This window comes from Nomascus leucogenys, chromosome 6 (assembly GCF_006542625.1).
Source record: "Nomascus leucogenys isolate Asia chromosome 6, Asia_NLE_v1, whole genome shotgun sequence".
NCBI lineage: Eukaryota > Metazoa > Chordata > Mammalia > Primates > Hylobatidae > Nomascus > Nomascus leucogenys.
Genome location: NC_044386.1, coordinates 94,863,416 through 94,879,608, shown reverse-complemented (window position 1 = coordinate 94,879,608; position 16,193 = coordinate 94,863,416). Strand labels below are relative to the sequence as shown.

The 16,193-nt window shown below is 51.3% G+C and overlaps 1 protein-coding gene across 2 annotated transcripts in view; it reads left to right on the top strand.

Annotated features, from left to right (window-relative positions):
* Positions 1-543: 543 nt before the first annotated feature.
* Positions 544-16,193, top strand: part of SIN3A (SIN3 transcription regulator family member A) — an 82,809-nt gene continuing 67,159 nt past the window's right edge. Inside the window, exon 1 of one of the 2 annotated variants that reach the window (XM_030814790.1) lies at positions 544-598. The gene's annotated coding sequence lies outside the window, so the exon portion shown is untranslated. Of the gene's footprint in view, positions 599-4,676; positions 4,959-16,193 lie in introns of those variants that run through there. The other variant, XM_030814789.1, reaches the window with a different exon arrangement.

Sequence of the window (16,193 nt, the reverse complement as noted above, 5' to 3'; positions counted from 1 at the left end):
GTAGAGTAAGCATGTCATCCAGTCTGTAATTGCATCCAGCAGCAGGTACGTATGAATGTCTGCCTCACCCACAGTAGGTGGTCAGACAAGTGCCTGTTGCCCGCGGACGCAGGGCTTCCTGTTTGCATCACTCATTTTTAGGCGCCTAACAGAGCGGACCGAACACGGTTAGGTCACACAGCCACAGGAGTCTGCCCACTCCAGCCAATGGCTAGGGTGCTCCTACCCTCCTCTCCTACCTAGTTCCAAATGGGTTGTGTGTGTGAAGGAAGTTGGGGCCGGGAAGCCCCGCTGGCTCCTCCTCCGCGTCCACCCAGCGGATCTCCGAGTCCCAGGCGGCCTCCCTCCAGTCCGAGGACCTCAAGAAACTCGAGTCGGCGGCGAGGGAGCTATATGGCCCTCTACCACGGATGCGTCTCCCACTCGCGTTTAGTTTAATTAATTTATTTATATTTTTTGGAAGGAGGGGGCGTTCAATGAAGGAAGAGGCGGGGCGAAGGGCGGAGGCGGGACCAGGGTGACTGACGTGAGCGCCGGGGAGCCAATGGCCCGTGGGGGGCGTTCCCCCCCATTCAGGACTCCTCGCCTGGCTCGGAAGGTATGTTAAACAGCTGCTTTTAATTTGGTCCCCCCAATCTCAGGCGTTTTGGGGGCTAGTCCGCGGGCCGCTCGGTCTGGCCGGCCCGACGTGGTGTGGGCCCCGCGGGCCCTGGGACCGAGCTGAGGGGAGGCTCGGAGTTCCGCGGCCGAGGTAGGCGAGGGACAGGCCAGGAAGGAGAGCTCTTGGCGCCGCCCGCTCGCCAGTGTGTGTGTTTCCCAGCCGGGCCGGCGCCGTGGGGAGAGGAGTGGGCCTGGCCTGGGGTCGTTCGTGCGCCGGCCGTGTAGCCTAGTTTATCTCACCGAGCAATCGGTTTCGGTAGGTTTTGGCGGCGGACTGGAGAAGGGGCGGGCAGGAGACCCGGCTCCTGTTGTGCCGTTTTTTTAAAAAGAAAAATACTGGAAAGAAAAGGGGGATTCCGCACACCGACTAGAACCGGGCCAGAACTGCGGCGTGGGGGCTCGGCAGGGGGCGGCGGCTCGAGCATGGTCGGCGGGGCCCACTGAGCTCGCGGCGCCCGGAGTTGCTCGAGAGCTGGAGTTAGCGAGCGAGCCGGGGCCCGCGGCTTTCCTGGCTACCCACGCTGGACGAGGGCGTCTGCCGCCCCGAGGGTTTTGTTTTTGCCCGCAAACTTGGAGGGGGCGGTGGGCGCGCTCCGGAGAGGCGAGTGCACTGTGGGCCCGCGGTTGTTATGGACTCTGGGGGCGGGGGCAACACCGGACTTGCGGGAGGGGAGGCCGGGGGCGGGAGAGGCCACCGGAAAGAGCCCCTGCGCCTTGCCGCTACCCCGCGAGCTGCCGGGTCTCCAAACTCCCTGGCCGTGGCAGTCGAGTCAGCATTCGGTGCCGGAACCCGTCAGGCCGCGACCCAGCAAGGAGCTCGCACCGGTGGTGCGGAAAACCCCAAGGAACTCGGCGGCTTCGCCCCGCGGCCCCGGCTGAGCCCCTTGCAAACATGGAGCTGCCTGCTTCCCCGCCCACCCCAAGGCGGCGGCGGCGACTGCTGCTCTCTTCCCCTCCCCCGACTGTGCGGCCGCCGGGCTCCCCCTTCCCGCGAGGTGCCGCTGCGGACCGCTCGGCGAGGATGGGGCGGGGGCGGGGGCGCGGGCGTGTGCGCGCCCACAAGGGGTGGCCTGAAAGGGGCAGTGAAGGTCGGAAACTGGGAAAACAGTCTCCACGCTCGGAATCGGGAAAAGGAAATGCATCAGCGGGCGGGGAGGGGCGCGGGGGGCGCGCCTGTCAGCCGGGATGGCGGCCGCGGGCGGGTAGGCGGGGCGCCGGCGGGAACCGACCCAGCCGGGCGGGGCGACGCCGGGAGAGGCGGCGCAGGGGCCCAGTCCACCGAGCGCCGGGCGGCCCCTGACTGCACTCCTCGGCCCAGACTGTTTACTATCTACTCCGCCAGCGGCTTGTGCAACCCGCCTGGAGGGGAGCTGAGGGGCGGGCCCGTTCCCTCTCTCCCACCCACCTCGGGCTCGCCCGGAGGCCCCGCCTTCTCTTGTCTTCCACTGGCTGGGCGAGACTCCCTTTTTTTCCCCTTCTCGGATGTGGATTGGATGACATTCTCCCGAGCTCCGCCTATCGGGAGGCCGGGCTGGAGTTTAAGTTGCTAGGATTTTTTTTCCGCGGAGGGAGGGTTCTTGCGGCTGACGTGAGGCGCAAGGTCCCGCCCCCACCTCTGATTGGTGGGACGGGTAGCCCGGCCTCCTCCGGCGGAGAGAGCTGGGAGGGGAAGTCCATCCTTGTTCCCCGCCTCCCTCCTTCGCTCTGGAGCGCGCTCCGCACATGTGTGAGGCCCGCCTAGCTCCTTCGAACTGCCCTCCCGCCCGGAAGTCCTAGGCTCGGCGCCCTTGGCGAGGGGGGCGGGGAGAGCCGAGAAGCCACACAAAGGTTCCACCGAGGCTGGAGACCTGGTAGCCTTCGGGGTGAAGCCAGGGGATTACAGTGCGGAGTGGATTTCGGGATCGAAACTCCAGAGGTTCTGCAGGGTTTGAGATGTGCCCTTCGGGGCCGGGGCCAAGTACTAAAGTTCTAACCCTGTCGCTTGGCTATTTCCGCGCCCCTTGACTTCCCTGAGCTTAAGCTCAAGAACTCTGCAGACGCTGGAAGTGTCTGTTCTTCCCTAGGCATGGTAGCGGCTGTCCTTAGTTGGCTGTCTCTGAGACTCTGACAACCTAGTGCTCTGGCCTGGGGCCCTTAGGCGAGATCCAGCACAGGTAGTACCCTGTGTTCACGGGAAGTCGTGGGCGGCCTAATGCTGGCTTAGGTTCTGAGTAGTTCTTGATACCATAGTGGGAATGCCCTGTGGTACTCAAGTCTAGTGGTGGAAGGCGGCGCAAAGTTAAAAGTAGCCTTGGGTCAGTTCTGCTGGAGTGCCGCTTCCTCCTAACCTCCGAGCAGTTTGGCCCTGGGGTCGCTTCGTTGGTCTGACTTATTTTTAGAGCTCTGTCCTGGGGCAGGGCTTGACTACTGGCGAGGCTGCTCCCACCTGTCGGCTACCCTTGGAGTTCACAATTCGCTGCTGTGGTTTCGCGGCTCGAAGCCATCGCTGGAGTCAGGCCCACCTGCTGCCAGAGCTCGTTCCTGGTCGTTTCCGCTGGATTGCAGAGGGAGGACAGTGTTGGACCTAGGAGTGGGTTCCCTGGGCGTGTCCCTTGGGGTCTTAGCTCTCTGTGAGGACGGTTCTACTTCGGGAGAGCGGTAACAACGTAATCCCGTCCCCTCTCCTGGCGCTGAGACAGCGCCCCCCAAAGTAAGATCAGCGTCAGGCCCACGCCCTATTTGGTGAATAAATAAAAGCAAACTAGGAATTGAAAGCACTTTGTCTCACTGTGTGTTCGAGGCACTGTTACCTACACGGAGAGGGCACAGGGACTGCTATTAACACTCCTGGCCAAGGAGAAGGTGAACAGCCTTTATCTTATGTCCCCAACTACGGAAATTTTATCCTTTTTCTGAGTGTGGCATGTCCCCAAGGTTAATTTATGCCGTGGCCTGTTTTGGTGTTTTCCTCTCCTTTCTCAGTTCCGAGAATGCCTCCAGATCCACCCGGGAGATCGTGAGTACCTTGTGCCTCACGCTCCGCCTTCCGGAGGCTTGCCAGGGCGGTGGCTGTTAGAGCCCGCCTCTCTTTTGGTTATCTCCGCCCTCTTAGGACTGCATATTCAGTTCTAGGGAGTTTACTTCTCCGCCTAGGTCTCCAGACCTTAGTTCTGTACTCTACTTGGCTGAAAGGAGTTGCCAGCTGCTCCGGATATTTGTGTTTACAAGGACGCAGTGTGTAGAATGTAAACTGTAAAGATAACTGGATGGGAAGATGAGTTCTCATTCTCTCATTTTTTTTTTTGTAAGGGAGTCCTCCATGGTGGGCTGCCTTTCCTTCAAATCCGAGGGTGTGGAGTCTCCGCTGATGAGCTCCGCTCCCCCTCCTGTCTCGGGCCCTGGAACTCCGAGCTTCAGTCTCTAGTGTAAACATTCCACAAAAGGACTGCTAAGGTTCAGCCTCCTCGCGCAGGGTGGAATTAGTTCCTTCCTAGACGGGCGCCCTGGCCAATGGAGGGTCCTACCAGCGCCAAGATATCCAATCCGACTCTTGGGGCGGGGCCTGGCCCGGCAGTGCGGTAGGCGGAGCCTGTTTCACTTGGAGACATTTTACCCCACATCGGTTACTTACCTTACTGGGGCGGTGGGAGAGCCAGGGGTAGCCTTCCAATGCGATGACCAGCGGAGGCGGGAGCCAACTTGTTAGGCCTGTGGCTGAGACGCTGCAGGGCGGGTTATGTGGTGTCCTCCAATGAGACAGGAAGAGCTTCCCGGCTTCCTCCAATAGTGTTGGGGCTCGGGGGTGGGCTTCAGCAGTCCGTCTCCAATAGGCGGGGTTGAGTTAGGGAAGCTCCCCGCCAATAGGGGCGTGGAGAAGGTGAGCGGCTCCCCCTCCCCTCCCAGTCGAGGGGGAAGGGGCGGGAAAAATCATAAGACAGGGCTTGGTGATTGGCTGAGTCTTTGACGGGCGGGTATTGCGTCCTGTGTTGGAACGAAGCTGAGTCTTCCCTCTGCGGGGCGGGGTCGGGGGAGTGGGCGGGATTTCCCGGGTAACAGAGAAGCGGCCGCGGCGGTAGAGGCGGCGGAGACGGTTTCTCCATCTTCCCCCCTCCCCTTCCCCCCTCGGAGTTTCCCTCCCTCCCTCCCTCCCTCCTTCCCAGTCTGGGCACCGGGGCCTGTGACCGCTTCGTTAGCGGAGAGGTAGCTGGCAGTCCGCTTCGGCGGGCCTGTGCCCCGCGCCGTTCTCGGGGCCTCCCTGCTGAGCTCGCGGCTCACGCCGAGAGGAACACGCAGTGACGAGCGGCCGAAGCAGCTTTGCGGTGAGAGCACGCTGGGTCGGGGGCCGGGCGGGAGCCTGGTGGCGGGTAACGCCGGACTCGAGGGTGTGTATTTTTAGGGGGGGGCTGACCTCCTCGGCTTCCCGTAGAGCAGACGGGCGGGAGGTGTGTGGCTGTGAGAGGGGGGTGGGGGGCGGAGCGGGGTAGCTCTCCGCGCGGGAGGGGGAGGAGAGCGTAGTCCCGGTGCGCGCGGAGGGGGGCGGGCTCTCGCGCCGCCGCTCAGAGGCGGGGCCGGCGCGCGCGTGCGATTGTGGAGAAAGGGGCGGGGCCGGCTTCGCGCTGAGTGCGGTTTGCGGCCGACCACCCCCTCCCCTCCTTCTGGGGTGGGCGGGGCCTCGGGCTGGCGGCCGCGCTCTGGCCTGCTGGGGTCGGGGACGGGTAGGGGGGTCTCCCGCGTGTAGATTCAGGGCGCCGCAGGGAGGGGGCGTGAAGTCTGAGTTCCTCCGCCTTCTCGGGATCCGGTTGGCCGGAGGGGCCGTACTGATCCGTGACGCCCCTCCCCTTGGCCGCCCCCCCCCCCACCCCGCCCCGGCCCGGCCCCGGGTTTCCGCCTCCTTGGCGATGAGGCGGTGCTAGGGAAAGCCCGCTGTCGGGTCTGGCTGGGAGTCTGGGCGCCTAGATCTGCCCCGCCCTATGTCTCCGTGGGGAGGGAGGGGCACCCGCCGACTGGGAGCTGCGGAGGTGTCAGGACTTACTCTTGTGGCTGGGTCATGCCTTCTGCCTGGGGCACAAGGGCCCTGTGCCGGAGCTGCTTTCTGCGCTTTGCTCCATGCAGCGTGTCTGGCACCGTTCAGCCAGGAGAGTGGGAGCATGGTCACCCCCACTCCCCTCTTGGTTGTAACTGTTGGGGCGAAGTGCCCAAGGTCCTTGTAGGAGCGTGCGTGGCTGGTGCTGGAACCCTAGTTCCGCGGTGGTGATGGTAGGAGGGGCAGGGAGTCATCAGAGACTAGAAATGTGGCGGAGGGAAAACCTTCCCTGGGGTTCCCTTGATGTTCAGTTACAGTGGCTGTACGGGGCGGGGCTTTCTTTGAGCCAATGGGTGGTGGGTAGTAGACTTGGCGTCTGTTTCGTTGCGTTAGGACTTTAAACCAAGTTAGCCTTGAAAAGGCAGTGGAAGCTCCACCTCTTTACAAGGCTGAGATTTATAACAGGAAAGTTTGGATTTACATTTTAATCTCAAAACTGGTCTGTTTATAAAGTAGGTTTCTTTTTTTTTTAAGAACTCAGACTTTGAATAAAATACTCCGATATCTCTGACACTTGTATTTTTGAATGCTTTCATTGTGCAGATGGTTTTGCTATATAAACTTAGTTTCCTGGCCGGGCGCGGTGGCTCATGCGTGTAATCCTAGCACTTTGGGAGGCCGAGGCAGGTGGATCACTTGAGGTCAGGAGTTCGAGACCAGCCAGGCTTACATAGCAAAACCCTGTTTCTACTGAAAATACAAAAAGTAGTTGGGTGTGGTGATAAGCGCCTGTAATCCCAGCTACTGGGGAGGCTGAGGCAGGAGAATCACTTGAACCCGGGAGGCGAGGTTGCAGTGAGCCGAGATGGGGCCATTGCACTGTAGCCTGGGCGACAGGAGCAAAACTCCGCCTCAAAAAACAAACAAAAAACTTAGTTTCCCAAAGAATTTGCTATTTAGGTAACTGTAGGTGAAAAGTCTTTTCTTTCTGATTTTATGTAATTATGTTAGACCATCTAGACCACTTTCTATTTATAGTCTACATAGTACAGTGTTGTTGCCCTTTTTATTTCAGAATAGGGTGAAGTTGTGGATCAGGGTAGCCTTCTGTATGTGACTTCTGTAGCGTTGCCCTCCAGCCTGTATTGGAGAGTCACCTTAGGACATTTCAAATTTAGATAGCAGAACCACATTAGATGAGGTTTTTGCTTTCACTTGATACAGTATCTTTTCCTATTGAGAGAAATTATTTCAATGTTTTTCACATTTTTCATGAGAAAAATAAACATGGAACCAATGTTTATTTCTGCAGTAATGTCTAAATGAGCCTCTGGTTAATTATCTGAAGTGAAATTCTAGATTTCTGCTTTGGTTAGTAGGGCCTGAGTGGTACCCTGTGCTGTATTTATGTGAAAAGGGTAGGTAGGTCCTACCTTCTCTGCTAAGGAAGTTGCAAAAGCAACAGTATTTTAGTTTAGCTAATGATGGCTGTAATAGAATTGGTGGGGAGACAAAAAATCCAGGTGGTTTTTTCTTTTTTTTTTTTTTTGAGACGGAGTCTTGCTCTGTCACCCAGGCTGGAGTGCAGTGGCACAGTCTCGGCTCACTGCAAGCTCCGCCTCCCGGGTTCACGCCATTCTCCTGCCTCAGCCTCTCCGAGTAGCTGGGACTACAGGCGCCCGCCACCACGCCCGGCTAATTTTTTGTATTTTTAGTAGAGACGGGGTTTCACCGTGGTCTCGATCTCCTGACCTCGTGATCCGCCCGCCTCGGCCTCCCAAAGCGCTGGGATTACAGGCGTGAGCCACCACGCCCAGCCTCCAGGTGGTTTTTTCTGATGCCATAAACTGAGAGAGATAGTGGAGAACGATTGACCATTGAGGAAAATTTGGGCTACATATAGTAGTTCCCACGATTTGCAGTGCTGTATACTGGGGAATACAGAAGAGTGATTCAAGTAAGAATCTGGTTTTGCTGTATTAGGAACGTTTCATAAATGCTTCATAATCTCCAGATAATTATTTTATATACTATAATTTTGTTCAGAGATAAATAGCTTAGAAAGATTGGCACTTCGTAATTAAGAGGGTTTTAATAATTTACATACAGAGAAAGACTTTTTTTCTTTTTTAAAGAAGGAGGTGTGTAGTAATTTGACAAGATTCCTGGTGAAGTGTATAATTCTTTCTACATCTTCAGTGTGAGCAGACAAGACACTGGAGAGCTGTGCATGGCAGATGTTAGTACCCGGGAATTTTAATTGGAATTAAGAGGTTATATCCATGGCATTCAGTAGTTTAGCATAGTGCTTTTCATGGCTTTCTCTCTTTTCTGGGCAATTCCATCAGCCAAGAGTTTGTTAAGCTTTACTTTCTGTAGGCCTTTAAAAAAAATACATAGTATATGCTTTTTCAAGATACACCCTCCTCGCCCCTTGAAAAATAAAAGCTGATATTTATTGAGCACTTACTGTGTCACAGATACTGTGTTAGGCACTAGACTTTTTTTGAGACGGAGTCCTGCTCTGTCTCCCAGGCTGGAGTGCAGTGGTGCAATCTCAGCTCACTGCAACTTCCGCCTCCCGGGTTCTAGTGATTCTTCTGCCTCAGCCTCCACGAAGAAGCAGCTGGGGCGCCACCACGCCTGGCTAAGTTTTCTACTTTTAGTAGAGACAGGGTTTCACCATGTTGGTCAGGTTGGTCTCGGACTCCTGACCTCGTGATCCGCCCGCCTCAGCCTCCCAAAGTACTGGGATTACAGGCATGATCCACTGCACCCGGCCGCATAATGTCTTTTTTCCTCATGTCTTTTTTTCTTTTTTTAGACGAAGTCTCACTCTGTCACCAGGCTGGAGTGCAGTGGCATGATCACAGCTCACTGCAGTGTCGATCTTCTGGACTTAAGCGACCCTCCTACCTTAGCCTGCCATGTAGCTGGGACTACAGGTGTGTGCCACCACGCACCTGGCTAATTTTTTTTATATTTTTATAGATGAAGTCCTGCTATGTTGCCCAGGCTGGTCTTGAACTCCTGGGCTGAAGAGATCCTTCTGCCTCAGCCTCTCAAAGTGCTAGGATTACAGATGTGAGCCACCGTGCCCGGTCATTGGTGGCAATTTCTTTTTTTTTTTTTTTTTTTTTGAGACGGAGTCTCGCTCTGTCGCCCAGGCTGGAGTGCAGTGGCGCGATCTCGGCTCACTGCAAGCTCCGCCTCCCGGGTTCACGCCATTCTCCTGCCTCAGCCTCTCCGAGTAGCTGGGACTACAGGCGCCCGCCACCACGCCCTCTAATTTTTTGTATTTTTAGTAGAGATGGGGTTTCACCGTGGTCTCGATCTCCTGACCTCGTGATCCGCCCGCCTCGGCCTCCCAAAGTGCTGGGATTACAAGCGTGAGCTACCACGCTCGGCCTAGAGACAGGGTTTTACCACGTTGGCCAGTCTTGTCTTGAACTCCTGACCTCAGGCGATCCACCTGCCTTGGCCTCCAGAAGTGCTGGGATTACAGACATGAGCCACTGCACCTGGCCTTATAGATATTTTGAAAGATTATATTTCTTATGTTAAATAGAGATAGGGTCTTAACCGTGTTGCTCAGGCTGGTCCTCCTGGACTCAAGCAATCCACCTGCTTCAGACACCCAAAGTGCTGGGATTACAGGTGTTAGCCACCATGCCTGGCCTAATACTTAATTTTTTAAAAACTTTGTGTTTGGAAATAATTTTAGACTTCAAAGACAGTTGCAAAAATAATACAAATAATAGCCCTATAATCTTCACCTAGATTCCCCAAGTGCATCTTTTAAAACCACAATACAATGATTAAATCAGAAAATTAACATTCATAACAATTATTAATACATTTTGAATTGAACTAAATTTCTGTTCATTTTCTACCTACAGTAGTAAGAAATGTCTATGTAACATCAGTGTCACCGAACTCTGTATTGCCCAGATTGGTCTCAAACTCCTGGGCTCAAGCAGTCTGCCCACCTCGGCCTCCTAAAGTGCTGGGATTACAGGCCTGAGCCACCGCACTTGGTCTGGACTCAATTTTAGTTTTTGAGTTTTTTTTTTTAAAGCAGTACTAACTACTTGTAAAGATGTATATTTCATGACTTTTATTTATTGGAGGTCTTTAAAACAGCAAAGAGAAAATTTTTTTTTATTTTATTTTTTATTTTTGAGATGGGGTCTTGTTCCATCCCCAGGCTGGAGTGCAGTGGTGCAGTTTCGGCTAACTGCAACCTCCGCCTCCCGGGTTCAAGCGATTCTTCTGCCTCAGCCTCGCAAGTAGCTGGGACTACGGGTGCATGCCACCGCACCTGGCTAGTTTTTTGTAGTTTTGGTAGAGATGGGGTTTCACCATTTTAGCCAGGATGGTCTCGATCTCCTGACCTCGTGATCCACCTGCCTCGGCCTCTGAGAGTGCTGGGATTAGAGGCGAGAGCCACCGCACTCAGCCTGGATTGTTCATGCTAATTGGCATTTATTAGTCTAAAAATGAGAATGCTTATGATTATGGAGCAAAGAAGATGTTCTCTCCAACAAAATTATGAAGTGAGTTTTCAAAGTATTTCATTTGATGATGCATGGGCAGAAAGGGAAAAAAAGACCCAGAGGTGATAAGCTAGAACCTTACTAGAGCTGTACCTGAAACCTGGAATCAAAATTTACAAAATGGAAGCCAAGCGTGGTGGTGTGTACCTGTTTACAGAGTGGAAGCTAAGTGTAGTGGTATACACCAGCTACTCGGGAGGCTGAGGCAGGAGGATTGCTTGTGGCCATGACTTCAAGACCAGCCTGTGCAATGTAGGGAGACCCTGTCTCTAAAAAAAATTATTTTCTTGTTAGCCACTCTGTAGTCCCAGCTACTCAGGAAGCTGAGGTGGGAGGCTTGTTTGAGCCCAGCAGTCTGTAATGAGCTATGATCATGCCACTGTACTCTAGCCCGGGCGATAGAGCAAGACCGTGGTTTTTTTTTATTTTGTTTTTTGTTTTTTTGAGATGGAGTCTGGCTCTGTTACCCATGCTGGAGTGTAGTGGCGAGATCTCAGTCAACCTCCACCTCCCAGGTTCAAGCAATTCTACTGACTCAGCTTCCTGAGTAGCTGGGATTATAGGCACACGCCACCATGCCTGGTTAATTTTTTTAGTATTTTTAGTAGAGATGGGGTTTCACCATGTTGGCTAGGCTGGTCTTGAGCTCCTCACTTCACGTGATCTACCTGACTTGGCCTCCCAAAGTATTGAGATTACAGGCGTGAGCCACTGCACCTGGCCAACCCTGTTTCTTTTTCTTGTTCTTTCTTTTTTTTTTTTTTTTTTTTTTTAAGACAGAGTCTTCGCGCTGTCACCCAGGCTGGAGTGCAATGGCGTGATCTCAGCTCACTGCAAGCTGTGCCTCCCAGGTTCACGCCATTCTCCTGCCTCAGCCTCCCGAGCAGCTGGGACTACAGGCACCTGCCACCATGCCTGGCTAATTTTTTGTATTTTTAGTAAAGACGGGGCTTCACCGTGTTAGCCAGGATGGTCTCGATCTCCTGACCTCGTAATCCGCCCGCCTTGGCCTTCCAAAGTGCTGGGATTACGGGCATGAGCCACCGCGCCCGACCCCTTGTTTCTTAAAAGAAAGAAAAAATATATAGAATGGCTGTGTTCCAGGTTCATGCATGACATTTGATGAGTACTTGGTTGCATTTTAAAGGATGTTGCACATTTTGGATATTTATATCTCCCAGTGCCCAGGAAAGTACAGAATAAAAATTTAGATTTGCTACTTAAGGCTGGGCATGGTGGCTCACCCTGTAATCCCAGCACTTTGGGTGGCTAAAGCAGGCAGATCACTTGAGGTCAGGAGTTTGAGACCAGCCTGGCCAACATGGCAAAACCTCATCTCTACTAAAAATACAAAAATTAGCCAGGTGTAGTGGCACGCACCTGTAATTCCAGCTGCTTGGGAGGCTGAGGCACAGGAATTGCTTGAACCTGGGAGGCAGAGGTTGCAGTGAGTTGAGATTGCACCACTGCGCTCCAGCCTGGGTGACAGAGTGAGACTCTGTCTCAAAAAAAAAAAAAAAAAAAAAAAAATTTGCTATTTACATTCTTGTTAAAATAGTAAGTAATAATGATATGGGGTTTTTTTAAAAAAATTATTTATTTATTTATTTTTGAGAGGGAGTCTCGCTCTGTTGCCCAGGCTAGAGTGCAATGGCATGATCTTGGCTCACTGCAACCTCCGCCTCCCAGGTTCAAGCGATTCTCCTGCCTCAGCCTCCAAAGTTGCTGGGATTACAGGCGCCCGCTACCACGCCCAGCTAATTTTTGTATTTTTAGTAGAGACGGGATTTTACCATGTTGGCCAGTCTGGTCTTGAACTCCTGACCTCAGGTGATCCGCCCACCTCAGTCTCCCAAAGTGCTGGGATTACAGGCGTGAGCCACCACACTTGGCCTTATTTTTAATTTTTACAGATTTGATGAGCATTATGGTATCAGAAAAGCTCTAAAATTTTGTCAGAAGAGTTTTGCAGATCAAGCCTAAGACAGGAAACCAAGAGAGGGATGAAAGGGGACCAGGCGTAAAAAAAGATAAGAGTTCTAAAAAACTTTCAGGTCAGAGTGTCTGGCCAATGTGTAATGGTATAATGTGGATTAAAGGCGTATCATATGCCGTAAAAGAAGCATTGATGGCTGGGTGCGGTGGCTCACACCTGTAATCCCAGCACTTTGGGAGGCCGAGGCGGGCAGATCACGAGGTCAGGAGATCGAGACCATCCTGGCTAACACGGTGAAACCCCATCTCTACTAAAAAAAAATACAAAAAAAAAAATTAGCCAGGTGTGGTGGAGGGTACCTGTAGTCCCAGTTACTTGGGAGGTTGAGGCCGAAGAATGGCATGAACCTGGGAGGCGGAGCTTGCAGTGAGCCAAGATCACGCCACTGCACTCCAGCCTGGGTGACAGAGCAATACTCTATCTCAAAAAAAATAAAAAATATAAAAGATGTGACAGTTGGGGTTATGATTAGATTTAGGTTTCTCAATCTTGGCACACTGTTGACATTTTGGGCCAAATAATTTATTGTGAGGAGACTGTCACGTGCATTGTAGGATGTTTGACAACATCCTTTTACTCTACCTATGAGATGTCAGTAGCACTCCATCTTCCCGAGTTGTGACAACCAAAAATGTCTTCCATCATTACTACATGTGCCCTGGGGAGGCAGAATCTCCCCTAGTTGAGGACCACTGCGTTAGAAGAATGTAAAAACTGAGTTCAAAGGAGGCTTGGATATTAGATGTAATGGTGTCTTTTGAGAAGAGCTAATTGTTAATTTTGCCAAGCAATAATTCTAATCAATATATGAAATCTAAATAGAGTGCCTTTCATTCTGTAATAGATTCTTTATAGCAGGTTTAAAACCAGAGGTGGACTTTTGGACAAATTTTGAATTAGACTACTCAAAATTGCACTGGGTTGAAGTTACATTGACTTAATACTTTGATAGAAGTTTGCTTTTGAAGAGAAACTTTCCATTGTTTCAAGAATATGCATTTAAAAATAAATTTTAAAAAGTATGCATTTATTTATTTTATTTTTTGTTCTAAGAGTATGCCTTTAAACAAACTGACCAGGATAGACTCTTGTTTTTTTGAGACAGGGTCTTATTCCATCACCCATGCTGGAGTGCAGTGGCATAATCACAGCTCACTGTAGCCTCGACCTCCCAGGCTCAAGTGATCCTCCCACCTCAGCCTCCTAAGCAGCAAGGACTACAGGTGCTCACTACCATGCCCAGCTAATTTTTAGTACAATTTTTTTGTAGAGACGGGGTCTCACTTTGTTGCCCAGGCTCATCTCAAACTCCTGGCCTCAAGCAATCCTCCCACCACGGCCTCCCAAAGTGCTAGGATTACAAATGTGAGCCGCTACACCCAGCATCCCACCCGTTTTTTTTTGTTTGTTTGTTTTGTTTTTTTGAGATGGAGAGCCTTGTTCCGTTAACCAGGCTGGAATGTGGTGGCACGATCTCGGCTCACTGCACCCTGGGTTCAAGCAATTCGTGTGTCTCAACTTCCTGAGTAGCTGGGATTACGGGCACCCACAACCACACCCGGCTAATTTGTTTTTCGTATTTTAGTAAAGGCAGGGTTTTGCCATGTTGGCCAGGCTGGTTTTGAACTCCTGACCTCAAGTGATCCGCCTGCCTCAGCCTCCCAAAGTGCTGGGATTACAGGTGTGAGCCACCATGCCCAGTTTTATTATAACACATGGCCAGGTGACTTTTAGGACCTGTAGGTGTTTTTTGTGTGTGTGTGTATTTGGGATCTTCCTCTGTCGCTCAGGCTGGAGTGTAGTGGTGCAATCTTGGTTAATCTAACCTCCACCTCCTGGCCTCAAATGATCCTTCCTCCTCAGTCACCCAAAGTGCTGGAATTACAGGTGCAAGCCACTGTGCCCACCAGGTGACTTTTAAATGTTCTGCTGCCATTATTTAGTCTTCTCTCCATAGTTTCTATACATCAAAGTGCTTTTTTTTCTTTTTATAATGTCTTCCTAGACTAGAGTTCTGATAGTACTATAAACTCCAAATTTGAAACAGTTGGAGACCAACCATGTTGGCTGAAGTAGGACTTGACAATACCTTTGTGGCTGACTTTGTGGTTCCATCGTTTGGCTTTCTTTATGTTCTAGAATTACACTGGACCTCTCTGCAAGCGTGGTTTTACGATCTGTCTATTGTTTCTACTTTAGATTGGTCATATTCCAAGGAGGAAGAATTTAACCTCTTGCTCTTTTAGTTAGGTATGTGAGCTTGAAAAAGTCAATTAATTTGAGTATCAGTTTCCCTCAAAAGAGGGCTCTGGCTGGGTACAGCGGCTCATGCCTATAATCCCAGCACTTTGGGAGGCCAAGACAGGAGGATTGTTTGAAGACAGGATTGTTTGAGGCCAGGAGTTCGAGACCAGCCTGGACAGCATATGGAGACCCTGTCTCTACAAAAAATACAAAAGTTAGATATGGTGGCGCTGCCTATGTCCCAGCTACTCAGGAGGCTGAGGTGGGAGGATTACTTGAGACCAGGAGGTTGGGGATGCAGTGAGCCATGATTGCACTGCTGCACTTCAGCCTGGTGGACATAATGGTATGCTATTGCAAAAAAAAAAAAAAAAAAAAAAAAAAAAAAGGGGTGGTTCTGGGACTGCCTATCTGACAGGATTGTTGCGAGGAGGACATCAGCTGATAGCAGTCATACATGGAAGACTTGGCTGTTGTCGGGGAGGAAATCTCGGGCTGAGTGCTGGACTTCTAACCCTCCGCCCAGGGCCAGGCATGTCTTAAGCACTTGACAGTTATTTGTGGGATGAATGACTTGGCAAAGATTGTAAATAACTATTGTCTATAAGTCTAAACTTACTATTTTAATTTCATGCTCTATACTCCTGTGTTCTAATTCATCTCTAATTTTGAAGATGTAGCTGAATATTTACCTTTATAGAGTCTTCCCAAGTGTACATGTCTATACCCCTTTCCCAATTTATAGTACTTATTTTTTCCACTCAAGAGCTGGTTTGTATTGTTGGCTTTTCTTCCTGGTTTTTTTTTTTTCCTAACCCTCAGAACCTGTGGATTTTTTTCTCCAAGACTATCAAGAAAATTTCCAAATACACAACAAAGTTGATAGAATGTTTTTTTTTTTTTTTTTTTTTTTGAGACGGAGTCTCGCTCTGTCGCCCAGGCTGGAGTGCAGTGGCACGATCTCGGCTCACTGCAAGCTCCGCCTCCCGGGTTCACGCCATTCTCCTGCCTCAGCCTCTCCGAGTAGCTGGGACTACAGGCGCCCGCCACCACGCCCGGCTAATTTTTTTGTATTTTTAGTAGAGACGGGGTTTCATCATGGTCTCGATCTCCTGACCTCGTGATCCGCCCGCCTCGGCCTCCCAAAGTGCCGGGATTACAAGCGTGAGCCACCGCGCCCGGCCAAGTTGATAGAATTTTAGTAAATATAATGAACACCCATATACACACTACCTAGATTTTACCATTATCATTTTTGTACTACTTGGTTTAACATATGCTTGTCCATCTATCCATCCCTCCATCAATGAATCTAATTTTTTGATGTATTTCAAAATAAATTGCAGACATTAGTATACTTCATCTAAGCACTTGAGCATGTTTATCATTATCTAGAGTTTAATATTGTTTATAGCGTTTTTCTTTTTTGCCCAGGCTCGAGTGCAGTAGTGAGATCTCAGCTCACCTCAACCTCTGTCTCCCATGACTCACATGATCCTCCCACCTCAGCCCCCTAAGTAGCTGGGATTACAGGTACATGCCACCATGCATGGCTAATTTTGTATTTTTTGTAGAGACGGAGTCTCACTATGTTGCCCAGGCTGGTCTTCAACTCCTGTGCTCAAGAGGTCCACCTGCCTCGGCCTCCCAAAGTGCTGGGATTACAGGCACTTTGTGAGCCATTGTGCCTGGCAAGCATGTTTTTTCTTTGTCTGTCTTTTTTTTTTTTTTTTTT